We start from the raw sequence: 16,088 nt of genomic DNA, 5'->3' as shown, positions 1-16,088 counted from the left end.
CTATTCAGCTCATTGGGCTGGTGTGTGTCTTCTTCCATCTTAACGCACCAAATCTTCGCCAGCGGCTGTGTTTCTTGCTTGAACGGCTGAAGATCAGTCCTAACTACCTCTTTTTGTGGCAACAGACTTATCGAACGTTTCGATACCGCTATTGTCTCCAAATCATCCGCTGCGTTGTCATAGACTCTTTCGCTTGGTATAAGGTAGCGATCACTGTCAGTATCCTGATACACCTCTCTGTCCAGATCCCTTGCACGAGTTTCCCCTAGTAGTGTGTGTATCGCTAGTTCGGACAGTTCTGATCCCGAGCTTGAGTTCCTGTCTGAATAGGTGTCAATTCCTGAGTTTTGGGAATTGTCATCTGTTGAAGAGTTTGTGATGGAGTCTGCACGCTCCTCTAGGGCATATCTGTGCCTTCTTCGCATCCATCTGAACTCCCCGGACAAAACCTTGTTCTCCAGGTCCTGTTTCTCATCAGGAATTTTTTCCTCTATCTCAGACTCCCCGGACAAACTTTCTTGTCCCGGGTGTTGATCTTGTGCTCGCTGACTCTTCTCATTGTTCATCTCCCCGGACAAACAGTCTTGCAGCAGGTTTTGTTCTACCTTCTCACCTTCTTTATCCTGGTCCACGAAGGTAACGGTTTTCCTTCGCGTACTGCTTCCCTGTTCTTTCCGTCCGTAAGAAGTACTGGTTAAAATCTCGTGGGGTATTGAGGATACTAGTTGCTGAACTATTGTCCTACAATCCCTCTCGTTCTCTTCGTGTTGTCGTCTGGACGGCAAGATCTCCACCTTCTTCCTAACTGTTAGCGATGCCACTGCTGCTATCCACTCGGGGTCATCTCTGGTCACTTCTCTTTCTAACAATCCACCCAGCATCCGCATCACTTGCGGTGTGACCTGCACCATTTTATCCAATAATGAGAGGCTGTTTATGTTCATGCGAGAGAGTTCTTGCTGGACCAGATTCGAGCGCAGCAACAGATCCAAGGGGACCGGGTCCTCCTTGGATAGGATCTTTATCTCGGCTGCTTTCTCTACAGGTAACTCGGGGTGTCCTGGAATTGGATGTCCAGACTTGTCCAACCATCTCGTTAAGGGAAGCGCTTCGTATGTTTCTTTGTCCAGAAACGAGAATCCCTCCTTTATTTCTGCCTGATTGGCTTGCTTCTGCTCCAATCTTTCATAGAACTCAGTTTTCTTGCTGAGGCTATCAGCATTCTGGTGTTTATCACGCATCCTGTGTTCGATTATCATATGGCAGCCATCCAATCTTACTATCCATCTACCAATATAACTCTGATCCATCGAGTAGGTCTTCAACCAGGATAACGCTCTGTTGTCCACGCGTAACTTGAAGGGAGCGCTCCCCAAGTATGCACGGTAGTTTTCCACGAAAGTGACTACTGCAAACCTTTCTGCTTTCGGTGCGCCATATTTCATCTCTGTGTCACTCAAGACCCTGCTGCAGTATGGACCTTGCTGCACTCAAGACCTTGCTGCAGTTTCTCATTCTCCAGTTCGAGTTTCACTTTTTGTTCGATCTCTTTTGTCACCAGTTCCTGTTTTACTTTTCTATCCTCATAGTTGGCTGCGTCTTCTCAGCATTTCCAAGTCATCGAGAAACTTGTCTATCGTTTCATCTTCTTGTTGCCTCCGTTTCTCGAAGCGCATCATCGCTTGGTGCCCCTGCACCCCTGATCCAAAACGGTTTAACAAGATTTCGAAGATTTTCTTGTTAAACCGTTTTGCTTAACGTATTCAAGCAACATTTCTATTTCCGCTCGGCACGCTTCCGACTTGTGTGGCGTCATACGTCTTGCGCCTTCCCTATGGGGAACGGCGCCCTCTTCAAGTTCGATTTCGTGTTCGACGAAATTACAGCAACCGATATCCGCCTTATGTTTTGAAAACACATCTGCGTTCCGATTTAGGAGGTCCCGCAATTTTTCGAAATCTCCCTCACCTATTTTCCCTTTTAAATGTTCTATCTCTGGCAAAACCGGTTTGTCAGATTCAAGTTCATATAACGAGGGGCGTTCCGGAAAATTCGAACAGCTTAATAAGCCGTCGTCCGTTTCGGATTTCATTGAAAACAATTTATGAATAGATTTTAATTCATTAATCCTCTTTAAAATTTTATCTTTATTGGCATGATAAGGACAGTCTTTCACACTATGTTTCTTCAAATTTTGCGTCTCCTCATAGTCGGTCCTCATCGGCAAAGCGTAACCAAGCTTCTTTCCACGCTGGATTGAAACCGTGGTGTCTAGTGTGTTCAATAACACACTGACACACAGTCCGTTTCGCGTTACCGAGAAGCTCCGGCCTAAAATCATCGAACTCTGACTGTTTGGATTCGGTACCAGACAAACCTGTTTACTATCGCTTAACGAATTTAAATTTCTCATTCTAAAAATTGCCACCACAGCTTGTCCTGGCTGTAGTTTTACTTTTCTATCTAAAAAAATTGGTACCTTGTTTTCGTCTGTTATTATCCTATTAATTGGTTTCTTAACATACTTCCGGTCCGGGTTTCTAATCCGTATCAGACCGTTGTTCAAGTCAATCATCACGTCAAAATTCCTGACAAAATCTCTGCCCAAGATGAATTGGTCGGCGTCGTCCAAATTCTCTACCACCAGAAAGCTCATCCAAAGATCCCGTCTTCCCATGTGGAGGACCGTTATTGGTGTTCTTCCGGCTACGTAAATAGCTCCTCGATTGGCGGCGGCCAGTCGGAGATTCGTTGGAATTAGATCTTCCCTCGTGAAGCCCATTCTTTCCCAAGTTTTTATCGGCATCACACTCACTACCGCTTCTGTGTCCAGAAGCCCTGTGACTCCGATTTTTTTTCCGTTGGTGTCGAGCAGATGTGCGGTCACATCTGCTTCATACCCAATGTGTACTGCGTCTTGTTCCATCATGGCGTCGTGGCCTATCCTGCGGACTTTGAGTTCCTCTTCACCCAAATAGATCTGCCCTATCTGGTCACTGTCTGTTGTTACATAAGTTCTAGTGTAGATACTGATCCCATCCACGTTCAGCATCACTTGAAACGGCCCATAGACCTCCAGGTAGCGTCCATGAAGTTTCTTTGTGCGAGGGCCACCTGTTGTTAGTAGTGCTCGCACTGCTCTTGACTCAGTGCGTGGCTCCACCTGCCTCAGATAATCTGCATATGTGTCCAAATGCATCAAATTAAACTCGGATGGTTCACTCAGATTTCTGATTACCTGATGTCCAGCCACTGAGATTATCGACTGTATCTTGCTTCCTTGTGGCACCATGCCGAACCTCTGACCGGAGATCACACTAAGTTTCATGCTCAAACTGCTTGGTGCTTTAGTCTCCTCGACCTCCGTTGCTCCGAAGGTATTCAGTTGCTCCTGTAGTTTCTCATTTTTTAGTTCGAGTTTCACTTTTGTCACCAGTTCCTGTTGCACTCTATTTAGAGCATCCCTCGCGGCTGCCCTATAATCAATCTTGAAGTCATCGGCCGCAGTTGCTGGTTCCGGTTCACTTGTCTCTTCAGTTACCGCTTGCATTTTCTTCGCCGCCAGCTCTTCAGGTTTGTTTTTTCTGCGTGCCTCCGCTTCACTCAACAGGCGAGCCTTGCTGGCTTTCACTCCTGACAAAGCTTCTTCATGCCTTGGATGCTTGATGTCTGCCACTGCATCCCAAAATTGCGGACAATCTGATTTAAAATGACCTTCCAAGTTGCAAAAGAAACACCTCGGACCGAATTTTGCAATTACTCCTCTCATGAAATCCTCATGGTCCAATTCTGATGCATCCTCGTCCTCGAGGCTAAAGCCTATTGCTTTCATGCCCTGTTTGTAAGTTGGGCATGCTGACACATGATGGTCCGTTGAACTGCAATTGGCACAAGAGCGTCTCTTGTCCATATCATCCCTTGGTTTGTACCAGTTGTTTCCTTGGTTTGCCGGTCCGCTGTTAAAAGTGCCATAATTGTTCTTGTAGTATCCAGATCGCGAAGGAGGTTTCAACAAAAGATACTTGTTCAAGGCTTCTTCTAGTGCTGCCCCGTTATCCACGAGTGGCGTCACTAGTGGCGGTGTAACCCTGTCGGTCCCAGGTAGCTTCGTGCTGGTCGAGATCCGGGCCTTGACTCTCTGCCTCAACGTCTTTTCTTTATCCACCTCAGGATCCGCCAATGCGTTGCCTAGCCCTCTGTTTCTACTCTCCCCAGTTTGCAGCTCTACATTTGTCATAATCGCGAAGCCTCTCGACTGGCCCGGTGTGTTTACCTCTTTGCTGATCGTTCTCACCACACCGAATTTGTCCATGGTTCGAGTCTCTCTTTCGACGTATGCCTCATTCTCCTGGGTCGAACTTTTGAGGCTGACTTGAGACCCAAAGTCCACTTGCTCTTCTTCACCGTCCTCCTCCTCCTGGGATTCACCTTCATTTCCTGTGCTCACTCCCATGGTGAGTGGAAAGATGTTTCCTAAGGTGTTCCTCATTCTTTCTGAGAACGATGAGGCTGTTGTTTGTTTCTCAGTCCCGCCTGCCATCATGGTGTTGTCTGTTGGAGATCTTCTAGTTGCCACTATTTCAGTTGAAATGTCGGACAGTTTCGACATCTCCTCTCGATCCAATGTCCCGGTAGAAGTGGCAAAATCATGGCCTTGTTCTACCGGAGTAGATTCACTCGCCAGCCTTCTGCCTCTCCCTTCCAGTCCATGTACTTCCTGGTTATCATTCTTGGCCGGGTCCGTATTGACCTCCACTTCTAACATTTCTTTTCTCTCTTCTGAGGTCTTCTGACTCCTCGTTTCAACCATTCTGCCTGAAACCGTCTCCCCTTTGTCGGTCCGGGCTTGTTTGATCCGATCCACAAAAGGGTCGGTCATTGTTTTTCTTTGCTTTTTAGGTATAAATTTCCTAGAGCTATCACCTCGTTTAGGTATCCTTGACTTGTCTAGACTCATTCTCAATTTGTCACTTCTTAGTGCCTATACACTCAATTCGATTGCTAGTGACCTTATAGTTTGACTACCAATAATAATGACACAACACAATAAATTTCACAAGATTCTATTAAATAGTGACCACGAATCCCTGTACGTTATCAGAGTACAGTTTGTATATAATTTTTTCACACTAACCGATTATCGGTGGTAAGATTTGAAAACTAGTACAATATGATGTTATCAGTCAATTTAAAAGTTAGGAAACTCACTACCCAATCAAGCACAGTTTATGTTGATTTAAAATCAAAATATATATATATATACAATGACAGAATATGAATACCTCTATAAAAAAAACGTATGTGTATTGTACTTTTAGTCGGTCGCAGTACAATAGTCGAACTTATATTTTAAAGAAAAAGCTTTCCCTGCTTGGTGCTGCACCAAACAGACAAAAATTTGAAGGCAGTAATTTTCTGAAGTGGGCGTCTATTGCACCCACCGAGTACTGTGTTACCTATCTGCCTTCGGACTGCCCGAGCTAGACCTACTAAAATCCTCAGGGCAGTCACTTTTCAAAAAAACGTGTTGGGTTTCAATCTACGCCAATGAATTACGCTCTTTTTAGTTAAGACTTAGTGTAGCGAATATCCGAGTCCGAACCTGTTTTGTTTCGGTCTGGTTTTTATTGAAAGGCAAGTTACCAAGGCAGTCACTGATTCCTAGCCTGTCTGCTAATAACCTAATACCTCTCACTGTAGTCTTTCTTCTGTTTACCTAAGTCCTAATAATGCCCCTCCGGATTGGCAAAAATAGGATTCTTCCGGACTAGCAAAATTTTGACCCCTCCGGATTGGGACCCCTCTGGTTTTGTAAAAGTAACTTTTCGGAGATTTCCTTCTTTCAACCTATACCCTTCCGGATAGATACGTTCTCTGATGCTATTTTGCTTTTTCAATTAACTAGGAAAGGTATGTAATGCTTTCCTAGACCCTTTCGGATTGAAGTTAAGCCTCTTATTTGACAATTCACGCTAACGGTGAAGGGTCTTATCGCTAGCCTAACTTCGGCTCGTTTAAGGTTTTCCTGTGCCTTTAGCCTTCCCTTTTCGTCTAGAACAGCCTAAAGTTACTTTATTCAACCGCTATTACCTTTTGGTAGGGGTGCAAGAGCTTTCCTAAAAAAATTTTATAAAACGTGAAGGGTCTACCCTCCCAAATTGGTGAATTTGCTAAAAACAATCTCAAAAACTTTTCACGCTGGCTTTTCCGAAAAACTTTTGTCTCTATCAGTTAGCTCTGCTAATTTCTGATCTATTGGTACCAAGATCAACTGGATATGCCCAGTAGTTCCAAAGTTATTAACCAAAACGTCTTTTTTCTAAAGTCAAAAAATTTCTCTCTTATAGGTTCCGCCTAACTTTTTCCGCAATTCGGTTCTTTTCGACCTGAAAACTATTGATCCGAGCTCAGAAGGCCTATACTCCTCTAGTTCAATGCAAAAGACCCGATCTAAAACGCTTTAGTTGAAAAACTTTGCGAAAAACTATGCTACCTAGACCCCTCCGGAATGATGAATCCACCAAATCAAACACGTTAAGTTCGATTTCTCTGCAACCCGGAATGCTTTCGGGTAGCGGGTTTTAAAACTCGTAGATTCACTAGTGGAAGTTGTCCGAACAACTGTTTTTTTCTGTTCTATCTTACAAATTTCAAAAAAATTCTGAATTTATAGTGTTTCGCCTTTTCAAAAATCACGAAAATTCGGTTTTTTGGTTTCAAAATAGTTCCAACCACTTCCGAACTAAACTTAACCGGTTCTATCTATTATGGTAGGGTAGTGCAGTTACAATGTAACACACTAATTTAGCGCTTTTTTCTGTTTCAAAAAATATCGAAATCTCAAAAATCGCGATTTCTGGGGGGATCAAAATATCGCTATTTTGACCCTAAAAACCGGTCTGCTTTCTGTGTTTTTCACTGAAAAACGATATAGGAGTATTAATATAGGCTATATAAGTAATATTATTAGTAATACTATACCCCTCCGGGTTTGTTCAATATCCGAATTAAGGTGCTTAACTCGGATATTCGCAGTTCGGTGAAGGGTCACTACAGTGCAGCACTGTCGAGCCCCCCACAGATTACTATCTTAATTTTTTGTACCAAAAGGGATACAAAACTTGTTAACGATACCCAACAGTCGATTGTTGTTGTCGTTGAGCCCCTTCTTGTTGCTCCTTGTACTGCTTGCCGGATCAGTCTTCTCCCAAGACCCCTCCGGATTGAGCGCAAATCAGCTGACCCTTCCGGATTGAGCGCAATTTATCATTAACGTGCTTAAATGCTCAAATAACCCTACAGTACAAGCCTCACAAACGGGCTACAAAATTGATCGTAACGATCCTGACTGATATAAATGCCTGTAACAACAATATATCTATCAACAACAAACGGGAGGGTCGGATCACATCTTGTCTGGGGGGATGATTTCTACTGATTTTTTAGTTTTTTTTTCTTGTTTTTGGTTTTTTCGGTTAATTTTTATGTTTTTTATTTTTCTTGGGTACTATACTACTTTTTGTTTGGTTTTATATATATCTTTAAGTGTTTTTGGTCACGGACCATTCAGGAGATGATGGGACCGCGAATCCCCCCACCCTTCCTGGTTCGTGAATTTTCGGTCTTAACTAGGTTAAAAAGCTATTCACGGTAATCCAGAAGGCTTCCGCGTTCCAAACTACCCTTCCGCCCCGGCGGTTTTGGCCTATTAAGGGCGTTAATGTGAGCATCCGCTTGGCGCGGAGTGCTCGTCAACGGTTCTGCCGGTCATGATGTTAAAAAAGAATAACACCCAGGAGCGCCATAAAAACATCTATGTAACATTCGCCCGGAAGATACATATCGACGGAAAATAAAACTAAGTCCTAAGACGACTGGCCAACGTCTAAACAGAGCTTTATATGCTTTTCTCTACCAAGCCAGTACTTTCGGTGGTCTTTCTAACATCGGGTCGACAAAAAACGTTACTGCTTTCGGCTTCGGTCAAAACACTCAAATTAACTTAATTACATGCAAAAATAGTGAGCTCATGGCTGGGTCTCAGTATCCCCAGACCACGAGGTCACTCCTAAAATCAGGGCTCCTACAACTTATTGAATTATTATTGTTTTTGTTCAGTAGATAAAAATCATCATCTCCATCGAAGATGGATCAACCCTTTCCCCCAACTCCTAGCTTCTCATCTTAGTAGAATGAACTCAGATGTTAATTAAATTCAAGTCAGGACATGACAGGTAAGCTAAAAATTTATACAAGTTAATAAAAGTTCCAGTCCCGAGACCCCTCCGGATTCCTGAATCCGTGGAAATAAGGCTCTTATTCTCCTTCCGGAAGGCTGATTTTCCACCCTTCACCGTTGTTAGCAACGGCCTTGCAACTATTGTAGCGACACAATAGTTGCAACTCGGAACGGTCTCTACTATTCCTGCAATCTGTTGTTGTTCTTCGATCACAATTTTTGTTGTTATCGCTATCGTCACTATCGTTGTTGTGTTTTTCTTCCGGTTTTCTGCCAAAATGGCCGTTTCTGACGTTTCTCAGAAATATGACTTCATACTTCGAATTTTTTAAAATTTCAAAATACCAGAATATCTTGACCTTCACCGTTTGACTAATCGTCCCAATAACGTCGTTAATCGCTTAAAACCGTCAATTCGGAAGGTTCGCTGTTAAAAACTCGAATATGCTGAATCTGCTTTTTGGTCCATTCTGGTCGAATGTCACATTAGATTCGGTAGAGACCTGGGCAACCCAAAACGGTCTTGATTTTCATCCAGACAAAACTAAATTCATTTCAAACAATAGCTTTATTTTCAACCCTTATCTTAACGGGTCAGAAATATGCTCTGTTGATCATTTCAAAGACTTGGGTATTTATATCTCGCCTACTTTGTCTTGGAATCACCATGTTTCTGCGAAACTTGGTAAAGCCACAAAGTGTTTTCATTATTTAAAGCGTAATGTTCCTTTCAACTCACCTGTTAAAACTAAGCTTCAAATGTAAATTTCTTGTGTGAGGTCCATTTTACTTTATAACTCTTGTATTTGGTACCCAAATTTATCAAAGCTACGTGATTTGGAAAAATTCCAGAAAAAGGAAGTAAAGTGGATGATTGGTTCCACTAATTATACTGACAGTCTTGTGATGTTAAACATACTGCCTATTTGCTATCAAATTATTTTTACTGATTGTCTTCTCTTCTTCAAACTGTTACATAACTGTTACGACTTCGATATTAATGACTATATTACTTTTAGTGAATCGAGACCGGGTAACAGTTCCGACTATGTTACCGTTAGTGAATCGATACCGGATAACAGATCCAGTTAGAGAATGGTATTCTCTGTACCTCTTGCCCGCAAATTCTGTTCCCTTGGGAGCTTTTTCCAAAGAACAATTCGTAGCGTCAATAGTGTTTTGGCAAAAGTCGACATCAACTAAACAACTACAGTCTCACAAACCAAGACTTTACTCTTCAATTTCCTTATACAGCAACTTCAGTCAACCTTCAATCTCGACAATCCATGCACTTTCTTTATCAAATGCCGTTGCAACACATGTCGTTCCTGAACATTAACAATTTAACTCAAAGCTTGAATTACGCAAACTCAAAATTTCACTTTTATATGTAGTATCATTCACTAATAAAGTTTATTTCTTCTTCTTCTTCTTCTCTTCTCTTCCACTTCCCCGGTTTTTTTAACAGTCGCCTACTTAAGTCACATACGAGGCTAAGATAAATAGGCCCTATAAACATTGGCTCAAGAGTCAGGGACCTTATCTCCTGTGTTTTTCTACCTCATGCAGTCGGAGCCAATTCAATTCGCTTGCGACATGAGACTACAACCAGTGTAACAGCTGGAAGGCTACTACCAAAACACCCCCCACTCTAGAAAAAAAACGCCCCATGGTATTTTTACAGGTGCTTTGTTTTTTAAATTGGCTGATGATGACTTTTATGTCGAAAACGTTTCTGGAATTTATTTTACATTGATCTGCCGTTTTTACCACTGGCCCATGGTATGGTCTCAAAATACGTAAGAAACGCGAAAGCCATTAAAAACAGGGTCGGAGCCTTAAGTATACCGTTAGTTTTTATTGGACAGTGGACCTTTGATCCATTTCAGAGGGATCAACCTAAAAACTCGCCCTAACTCAACATAATCACATAAAGCACACTTAAAGCAAATAAAGCATAAGCAACTTAAATTAGGTACTCACATACCGACACGACCTCTAGAATTGAATAACTAATAATGGTAAAGCAACTCTAGAAATGATTTAACGTAATTAAGTCTAGCTCAAGGAGTTTTGAATAAATAAGTTTGAACTCAAGAATGTTTTTCTTCCTGGACCATTGGGCAGCTCCCGCTGTCCTTTTTTACACTCAAGTATCAATCTAGTCCAATTGATCGTCTTTTCTATCAATCTTCCGTAACTCTTGATTTTCTATCGGGAACAAGATAGCTCTACTCGTGCTGGATTATTATGGTAAAATTGCGAATAGAAATTTTACTCTCGTGCTTTTCTAGCAATTTTCCCGCGATTATCCGTCGAATCTTCTCATTGTTTTTCTCGCATTTTCAGTTGACGCGAGAAACTTGAGCATGAGAGGCACAATTCGAATTTTCGAAAAATTAGTTTTCTCCCCCAAAATCCAGATTAAAAGTTAAGCTCAAAGTCAAACTTCCAAATATGACCAGCTGGCACATTTTCCATCTGATTTGTCTTCTTCTCAATTGCTCATTATAATTTTTGGCTTTAAATTTGAGGTTTCAGCGTCAATTCTAAGCTCATGATGAATTCGCGCCCCTTTTTGTTCAACACGCATGCACCTATTTAAGTGTGAGTAGCAAAGGAGGGTTGCCTGGTTAATAATGAACTTCTGGTTTTGACACCGGCTTATTGCTTCAAGCGCTACTCTTAAATACTTTCACAATTTACCGACTAATAGCAACGCTTCCTTTCTTCTTGCCCAATTCAATTGGACGCTTCGAATATTTACATAAATTTTTTTCTCGTTTTTTTTAAGAAAGCCATAGTATTAAACAAAATTATCTGAAGCTTGTGATGACACCTGATCAATGTGATCAGATGCGTTACCATCTACTGTTATGATACAATGCTCTAATAATATATCTCCAGGTATTTGCCGTTTAATTAGTTCAATTTTTCCCACATGCATGTGACTCTCAGAAAGGAAAATATTTTAAGTTACAACGTTATAAAAGACAAGATCTTCACGTGACATCATAAAATATCGACCAGTCAGCAACTTACTGAATATCTCCCTCGTTTTCAAACGCATCATATTTGATTATATTTATCCTAAAGTTACTCAAATCCCTAAACGACGATAACTTGTTATTATGAAATCTCGCAGTACGATTTCACCGATAAACACCAATTGGGATCTTATTCATGCCAACCTTGATTAAAAACCTTCATTGCTTATCTATCTAACTTGATATACAAAAAGCAGTTGATTGAAGTGCCACGTAATCTAATATTTTCGAAGTTTTTTGCCCCTGGTTTTGTTTTGAATTTAGTTAATATGTTTTCATTTTATCTTGATGGCAGAGTTCAATGCGCTAGGATAGATAGTTTTCGGGTGCACCTCAGGTTAGATTCATTGGCCCTCTTTCTTGTTATTCATGGACTATCTTCATAGGTGTTCATAGAGTTGATTTTTTGTTCTGCAACGACCTAAAGCTACACTCAAGTTCATCACCCTAAAATAATCAACGTGATAATGACACACTATCCGAATGGGCTCAGTTAGATAATCTTTCGTTTTATCTTAAATAAAACAAAATTTCAAGTATTGGTTATCCCAAATGCACTTTAATATGAACCATGTTTCCTTACACTTTGTTGAGAACACTATAGCTTTGGAATTGAATATTAGCAACAAACTCAACTGAAATTTACAACTCGACAATGAACTTGCCAGAGGCAAAAAGAACCAGCAATTTGTTTTGGAGAAATCTGCCTTTTCATGTAGAGCAGCAACGCGATTTTTTTCTCTGACGATTAGTTTTTCTTTCTGTGTAACTTTTTAGCTGCGTTATGTGGTCACCTTTGAACTCAGTATACGCAGGCTTATATTGTTTCACACACATTTCCTGCAGCATTAACTGCACAGGCAGAAAGAGCGGATTGAGGCACACTTGAAGACAAATTAGACACAGATCTGTTCGTTTCAAAAAAAAGAACACGTTACTAAAAGATACACTAACTTTCGAAACATTTCCGTCGGACGAGGTCCTATATAGAAATGTAAACTTCAAACAGAGCAAACAAACGACAAAGACAAAAGCGTTGCAAAGGTCAAACACTTCTACTTCTTATGCAGGCCACCCTACGGGGTCATAATAAAGATAAAACAGGAACCCATCATGGCAACAAGAATCGAAATAGTAGAGAACTGAGTAAGGAACGGTGCAAACAGAAGTCAACCAAATTTAAGAATAGCACAAGGTTTCGTACAGACAAGATACCGTGCAGCAGATGTGGAAGAGCGTTCGTTGAGGGACATTTGAAGAACTGTCCAGCAATGGAGAAGACATGAAAAAACTGTAACAAACCCAATCACTTTGCAAAAATGTGCCGTTCACAACAGGTGAATGAAGGAACAGAACACGCTGAAAGTTCAGATAAAGAATGCAATCTGGGTCAAAATTTTGACTCTTGCGACGAATTCGAAATCAATTTAATTGAACCCGATTACACATCAATGGATCAAGACGAACCGCACATCGAAAGTAGATTAGACAACAAAAATGTAACACAATCAGAGATTAGGGAGACAAAAAATATCAAAAGATTGATAACACAGAAACCCTTAATCAAATTAGATAAACTCGCTCAAGGTATTGGTTAGATTTGATGATCAAATCATTATTATGACTGTAGGTACAGGCAGCCTGGTATCCTTCTTCAGTTGAGCGACGACAAAACAGATATTGGATGGTTAAAAAAAGCAAGGTTCATCCCGGTGGACAACTTAAACCTTTAGGCGCAAATTGTAAATTACCATAAAGACCCAATATTGATACATGGAGCAATCAAAGCAGTAATTGGATCAGCGGGATGGGTAGTGAAAGGGAAATTGCTTTTTTAAGCGAACGTCGTACAAGGTGCATCCTTGGTCTGGATTTACAGAGCCAAGTGGGGACCGGCACCCAAAGAAAGATTGAAGTTTGACGTGCTACTGTGGAGCAGTCAGAAGGTTCGAAGCAATAATTTTTAAAAAAAAGAATCAAAAACCTGTTTGATCGACAAGGAGAATCAAAAACCCATGCTTTCAACACAGAGTTTAAGTATCCAATATGCCCAATAAAAGAGAAAGGTACGAGGATACCAATTCACATTCAAGTAAAAGTGCAACCAAAATTTAAAAAATTGCTGACAGAACAATACATATAATGGTTAGGTAAATTTACTAGGGGTTGTTTTGTTGCTCCAATTGTCAGCTCAGTAAAAATAATACCACTCGATAAAATTGGCATTGGACGCAAAGCCAATTAGTAGATAACTCTTCAAGAATAAATACCAAATGCCCAATTTTGATGAACTTTAGGATGAGGTTAGTCAAATAGTAACAGCGACGCCAACCAGTACACTGTACTTGGTCGTATTGGATCTAAAATGCCGTATAGCCAACTGAAACTGACTGCTGAAACAGCTAAAGCTAAAGAAAGTAATTTTATCATCTTTGGGGACAAGCGCAGGGTTATGTAGATTTCATACAGTGTTTGATCGACTGGCTGGCATGCCAGCAGTGTTCCAAAAGGCAATGGATTGAACCATAAACCACGCCGGCAAACTTTTTTATGATAAATTAATTATCTCTAGAGTGGATGAGAAAAAAAAAACAAAATTAATTCTCTGTTTACTCAAAAAACACGATGACGAAAAACTTTTTTTTTAAAAAGAAGTAAATTTACTTGTTCATAAACTATCACAGAGCTGAGTCACTTCGAAAAAAAACAAGGACAGAAGCGATACTAAAACTAAACGGACCTAGATCACTTAAGCAACTCAGATCAATCATGGGCAGTATTGAAAGAAAAATCACAGATATTTGAAGAAATTAAAAAAGATATCAATTGCATTTGCATCAAGTTATTTGAAAAACAAAACAAGAATAATTCGACCAACGAGCTCGAATTGCTTGCAGGAGTATGGTCGGTAGGTTGGTTCAAACATTATCTTTAGAAAAAGAATTCACAATAACCAAGGATCACAAGGCTTTTATGTCTGCCTTAAAAGATTATCAGTCGAACAAAACGTACCCATCCAGACTCATCCGATGGGTGGACAGATTACAACTTTATACATTTAAAAAAGTACGTATCTCGGTGAACGATATTGGCATAATAGACTGTTTATCAAGAGAGCCTAATGGTGAACAATGGTCGGAATCGGAATTGGATGAAAAACTTGTTGTGACCAAAATAGAGAAACTTGACAAAGCTCTCGACTGCTTAAGCAATCGAATTAATATCACAGGGGAATCGACGAAGTAAATCTAGAACAATCGGAATCAAAACATATCCTAGCTAAAAGAAACACGTCATCTAACGGTTGCTATGGCAACCCAAACAGTTCAAAACGAACAAGGCTTGACCGAAACGAACACAATCAAACCTCACGACTTCCAAAAAGGCAACAAGACAGTTTATGCAATTTATTTTTTTCAGTACAGTCGGTCAGCATGAAATCAGAAAAATTTACCAGGAAAACGGAGAAATGGACAACGTAAACAAAAAACAGGGAAAGAAAAGTCGAAAAAAACAGTGACGTTGAACGAAAGAAAACCTGTATAATAAAGAGAAAGGGAACGAATGACGGAAGAAATTACGGAGAAAGTTTTCCAAGGGTCAAGGAAGATCGAGAGAGGAAAATCAAACCATTCGGATTCAAACAACTGTGATTCGTTCATTCCACAGATTGCGTGGAAAGCAATGAATAGTTATATCAAAGCGAACCCTGAGACAAGTGGGATCTCATCTTCAAAAACAAAGCAGCGCCCAGGTTAGTTTTTTTGGGACCTCATAGGAGCAAAACGGTCAGACAATCCAAGAAACTTTGAAAGCAAAATCGAAAATGGCTCGCCCAAACTCAGCACGACAAGCAGGTTCTGATTGCGAAAGCAGGAAAAAATGGACACCCATAATCGACGTTGATCGATATTTAAGTGTGAGTAGCAAAGGAGGGTTGCCTGGTTAATAATGAACTTCTGGTTTTGACACCGGCTTATTGCTTCAAGCGCTACTCTTAAATACTTTCACAATTTACCGACTAATAGCAACGCTTCCTTTCTTCTTGCCCAATTCAATTGGACGCTTCGAATATTTACATAAATTTTTTTCTCGTTTTTTTTAAGAAAGCCATAGTATTAAACAAAATTATCTGAAGCTTGTGATGACACCTGATCAATGTGATCAGATGCGTTACCATCTACTGTTATGATACAATGCTCTAATAATATATCTCCAGGTATTTGCCGTTTAATTAGTTCAATTTTTCCCACATGCATGTGACTCTCAGAAAGGAAAATATTTTAAGTTACAACGTTATAAAAGACAAGATCTTCACGTGACATCATAAAATATCGACCAGTCAGCAACTTACTGAATATCTCCCTCGTTTTCAAACGCATCATATTTGATTATATTTATCCTAAAGTTACTCAAATCCCTAAACGACGATAACTTGTTATTATGAAATCTCGCAGTACGATTTCACCGATAAACACCAATTGGGATCTTATTCATGCCAACCTTGATTAAAAACCTTCATTGCTTATCTATCTAACTTGATATACAAAAAGCAGTTGATTGAAGTGCCACGTAATCTAATATTTTCGAAGTTTTTTGCCCCTGGTTTTGTTTTGAATTTAGTTAATATGTTTTCATTTTATCTTGATGGCAGAGTTCAATGCGCTAGGATAGATAGTTTTCGGGTGCACCTCAGGTTAGATTCATTGGCCCTCTTTCTTGTTATTCATGGACTATCTTCATAGGTGTTCATAGAGTTGATTTTTTGTTCTGCAACGACCTAAAGCTACACTCAAGTTCAT

Source organism: Symsagittifera roscoffensis, chromosome 4, assembly GCF_963678635.1.
Source record: "Symsagittifera roscoffensis chromosome 4, txSymRosc1.1, whole genome shotgun sequence".
NCBI lineage: Eukaryota > Metazoa > Xenacoelomorpha > Acoela > Convolutidae > Symsagittifera > Symsagittifera roscoffensis.
The sequence above is the reverse complement of the archived record's forward strand: the minus strand, read 5'-3'. Positions refer to the sequence as shown.